The sequence below is a fragment of the Mastomys coucha genome, unplaced genomic scaffold (genome assembly GCF_008632895.1).
Source record: "Mastomys coucha isolate ucsf_1 unplaced genomic scaffold, UCSF_Mcou_1 pScaffold20, whole genome shotgun sequence".
Lineage (NCBI taxonomy): Eukaryota > Metazoa > Chordata > Mammalia > Rodentia > Muridae > Mastomys > Mastomys coucha.
Genome location: NW_022196903.1, coordinates 8,926,918 through 8,932,177, shown reverse-complemented (window position 1 = coordinate 8,932,177; position 5,260 = coordinate 8,926,918). Strand labels below are relative to the sequence as shown.

General features: G+C 37.3%; 1 pseudogene; it reads right to left on the bottom strand.

Annotated features, from left to right (window-relative positions):
• Positions 1-21: 21 nt before the first annotated feature.
• Positions 22-1,622, bottom strand: LOC116097999 (annotated as a pseudogene).
• Positions 1,623-5,260: the final 3,638 nt, after the last annotated feature.

The window sequence follows — 5,260 nt, the reverse complement described above, 5'->3', positions numbered from 1 at the left end:
TTCAAATCACTAGTTTATTTTTACTATGACTTCTTTCATGTGTTTACGTATGATTAAGACATGTAAAGGCATTACCACTTTGATTCCATGTTATGGAGACTAGTGGGACAGGCAAAGGCATTAGCACTTTGACTACATTCATAGTTTCTTTCCAACATGGTTGCTTTATGATTTTGGAGAAAAAAACAAAAAACAAAAAACAAAACAAAAAAAAACTTTGTGAAAAGCTGTTTCAACCTTGAACACATTCATAAGATTTCTTTCTAATATGTGTACCTTTACGTTTTTGGAGACATCTCCCTCGTGAATAGGCTTTACCTCATTGATTACATTCTTAAGGTTTCTCTCTATTATGAACTCTTTTATGTCTTTGGAGATTACTGCATATGGCAAAGGCTTTACCACATTGACTACATTCATATGGCTTTTCCCCAGTATGTATTCTTTTATGATACTGGAGATGACTCTGACGTGAAAAGGCTTTACCACATTGATTACATTCATAATGCTTCTCTCCAGTATGTGTTCTTTTATGATATTGGAGACTATTCTGATGTGAAAAGGCTTTACCACATTGATTACATTCATAAGGCTTTTCTCCAGTATGTATTCTTTTATGTCGTTGGAGATTACTGGATCTTCTAAAGGTTTTACCACATTGATTACAAGCATAAGACTTCTCTCCAGTATGAGTTCTTTCATGACCTTCGAGATAACTAGATCTTGCAAAGGCTTTACCACATTGATTACAAACATAAGGCTTCTCTCCAGTATGAGTTCTTTCATGATCTCGGAGATGACTGTGTCTCGCAAAGCCTTTTCCACATTGAATACATTCATAAGGCTTTTCTCCAGTATGTATTCTTTCATGACGTTGGAGATTACTGGGTCTTGTAAAGGCTTTACCACATTGATTACAAAGATAAGGCTTCTCTCCAGTATGAGTTCTTTTATGATATTGGAGATGATTGGGAAATGAAAACGCTTTACCACATTGACTGTATTCATATGATTTCTCTCCACTTTGACTTCTTACATGCCTTTCATGTCTTCTGGAACTTTGACAATGTTCTTCAATGTGATGGTTTTCCCAACTGTAGCCTACAACAATGAGGTTCCAGTAGGTCTCAAGCATCACATCTTTGTAGAGACTCTTTTGTGAAGTATCCAGCAAATTCCACTCTTCTTCAGTGAAGTCCACATGCACATCATCATAACTTACAGCATCAGATTCCATGGCAAAAATCAGTGTTGCTCAGGAACGGGTATGCACTTCAGCAGGGCAGTATGCTCTGGCTCCGAGGGCGACGCAGCTTTGCAGCAAAACGGCAGTGGGCGCGGGCGCTGCCCTTGCAGCCCGCGGCCACGTTTCCAGGGCTGGGAGGCCCGGGCAGGAAGGCGGCGTTGGCGCATGGGCTGTAGGCTGCGGCGAGTGCGGGCCCGGCGGGGTGCAAGCCCGCCCACAGCGTGCAGAAGCTCACGCGGGGCCGCGGCGCGCGTGCAGTGGCTACTGCGGGGGCATCTGGCCGCGGACTCCGCTGAGGCGCCTCCCGGGCTGGGGCCCTTGGTCCATTGCGCTCAGTCGCGGGCGGCCTCTGGCTCCAGGATCCAGCGGTGGCAGCGGACGCCGGCCGCATAAGAGCTTCCGCCCATTGGCTCGCCGTGTCTGCCACCGCCATTGTCCCGCCCCGCGGAGCCGCAGGGCCCGCTTACGTCATGTCATGTCGGAGAGGAAATGAGAAGCTGGGTTGAAAGCGCTCAGACTGCGCGGAGATCGGAAACAGCCCTGACGGGCGGCTGCGCCTGCGCAGAAAGGCCGCGCCTTCCCGGGAATAATCCAAAATCCACAGATCCCGAGAGATTGCCTTTTAAGGCATGTACTTAAATGTGTGAGCCTGTGGAGGAGCACATCATAGTCAAGCCACAGTGTCATGTGTCCTTTTTGCTATGGTAACTATTATTGACTATAACAAGAGCTTCTCGCTTCAAATTCTTTACCACCAAGTCTTTGCTTTGCTCAGACCAGATTTTAATGCTATCTTCTTTTTGTTTTTAAATTAATAAGCTTACATTATATAATACGTTTACATTTGAGAATATTTGCAAAGCAAGTTTCCAAACCCAGTTTCCAAATTATATTTATCATTTTACCCTTAATACTCCACAATCAGGGCACGTTTGTTAAGAGAAGATACTATTAGTATTGTGAGTTTTTTAAGATGACAATCTTTGTTCAAGTATAATTTTTTAAAAACTACAAAGCTTACTTTTATATTTGAGAATCATATTTCTGTCCTAAACAAGCACAGGAAATCTAGTCAATGTTAAATTGGTCATTATCTACGATTTTATCCATAGCTTTATTTATTATATTCACCAGGCTTTCTCAGCAATACTAAGCATGTCTTAAAGTTCCTGTTGCTTTAGTCAATAGACTACTAGTTGTACTCTCTAAGCATAATGGCTTCTGTATCCAATTTGTTGAATCGGATTTTATTTATTTGTATTTTTTTGAGAAAAACATCACTGTTACTGTCTATACCGGTAGGAGAGATTATGATGGCAAGAGGTTAGTTGACTCTGTAGGTTTTCTTGTGGTGTCTTTTTTACTCCTCCTGCTCACTCAGTTCTACCCCCTATTCTTCTACAAGACTCCCTTTTGCCAGATGTTTGGCTGTGAGTCTCTGTACATTTCCATATGCTGGGTGAAGTCTCTCAGGAGACTGTTATGCTGACTCCTGACACAGTACATTTTAATCATTCGCAATCCATTATGAACCAGGGTGTCAATTAATACTACATGATTCCACCTTCAAGTCCTCAGGGGATCAGGTTTAGTCCTTTTTGCTACTCATTTACAAACCTACATATCAAATGTCATAAATTTCCCTCTAGGGACTGCTTTAGATATCTCTCATAAGTGTGGATGTGTTTATTTTTTTTTTTTAGAATAACATTTTATTTATCTACATTGTCTTCAAGTTTATGTTTTTGTGTGTCTTTCTTGTTGTTGCTCTATTACACAGTATACATGTAATATCTATATGCTCTAGATAATGTATCTATGGAGTGCCATATATTCATAAATCACATATCTCATTTTACTAATGACTTTGTTTTAGTAACTTAAGTGACATATAAAACTGTATCTCATTTCCCTTTTTAAATGTAAAGTGGAGCTCTATAACTCACTTAAGTTGCTAAAACGATGTCACCAGGAGAATGTGATAAGTGAAGAAAAGTCTTTTATCTACTCTGTTTAAGTATGTTTACTGTGTTCCTCAGCACTAAGTTGTGTTCTTAGTGTTTCTTGAATTGCCCTTTAATGCTGGAGGATATTTTGAACTGTATAGAACTGTAAACTAATGTGAATTAAATGTGTGAATCACTGGACCTGGCTTTCTAAATGTGCTTATACCTTTTTTCAGTGTTGAGTTTTGTCAGTACAGGAGTTGAGGAAATGGAGTAGATAACTTAGAAGAAGCAGACAATTTAAGATAAAGATTGGTTAATGAGATGCACACTGGGAAAGCAAAGGGTAGATGGTGGCAAATAGCATGCTGAAAATTAAAATGAGATATTCTAGATCTCTAAGCTTTCAAAGAAAAATACTCTTCTCTGAAACAATAAAGATATCCAGAGGGCTATTTATTTTCAAAACCAACATTACAAGATAGTTTAATATTCCTATTTAGAAGCTAATTAATGAGAACACGGTCCTCATTATCTTTATTCCTCTTCACTTTGGGAATTTATATTGGCCCTTAACACTTTCTGTAGTGTCTAGAGATGAAATTTAAGCAAGGCAATATGCTTCTTTTTAACAGATTTTGTGATATGATTGATGGGTGCAGAAGGTGAACCTATCTTGCCAAATGAGGTGTTTTTTTTTTTTTTCATTATCTGTGTATTTCATATATCAATGCCAGTATTTCTTAAACTGCATCTCAGGACTCCAGAGGGATGGGCTACAGCATAATTTGCGGAGCTTCATCTATGGAAACTATTTAAAGGTGTCTACATTGTAGATCATACCAAAGGTCTAAGAGTTCTCTTCCTTAACTCTGCATACTTCCTTGTTGAAATGGAAATATAAATAGAAGTTTTTCATCAATTAAAAGCAAGCATGGGTTTTTCCCAAATTGTGGTTTATGTAATATTATTATTCATAGTGATGTCTGATAAAAAGATATATGAAGAATTTTGCCTTGAATTTAATCATTGAATGACACCCAACCTTAAAATCTGATGGTGTTTTGCTAAATAAATATGAGAATGTCAATTATGTATAATTTATAGATGTTTGATATATTCCAATATAGATGGGATACATTTGAATATATTTAATAATTGTTATAAATTTAAGAAAAAGATTTTCATTTCTAAAAATTACAATAGCTTATGGTAACAATACAACTTTGATGCTATAAATCTGAATATTGGATGTAAGCCTGAAGTTCATTGAATTTTATATACTTTAGTTCATGAATCACAGGATGGAGCACAGACCAAATTTCCTGAGGCAGTTAAAAGCACATTATTAGAAAAACAGGATGGGGAAGAGAATTTTGTATTACTCCTTTTTTGCTAAGATGTAGACCTAACCACCAGCTTATGAAATCACATAGGCAACACTCCTGACTATGTAAGAACTAGGAGTTACAATATTGAATTTTCTCTTAACTGATTGCCTAGTGCAGATTGTTCAAAAAGACACAGATTCATTGTGGTTAATAGTCTGCCTCTTAAATATGTCATAATAAATTTTTGATATGCACTAAAATGATTTTATTTTAGTAACATTACATATAATTGACCATTTTAGAGTTTAAAATAAACATAGAATTTATCTTTAACCAAAGACTGGGCTTTAGTTTAATTGGAATGATAAATATGGTAGTTTAAATTAATCTAGTATTGCCTCTATTTGAAAAATAATGAATAAGGGATACATTTGGAAGAATTAGTGTCCTCCTTTGAAAATATTTTCAGTCTTCATAGAAAATGAAAGAATAAAAACAATATTTGAAAGGTACAGCTGCTGTTTTCAGAAAACTTACATTTTGTATGCTGGAGTGTTACCTTCCCTCTTGACTTCAGTCATCCACTGGACACCTGGCAGCCTCTGTTTGTGTGTGTGTGTGTGTGTGTGTGTGTGTGTGTGTGTGTATGTGTGTGTGTGTATAATAACAATTAAAGAAAAATGAATGGTGGTATCTTGTAAGAAAAAGATTTATTTTTTATTATAAAAACATTTTCC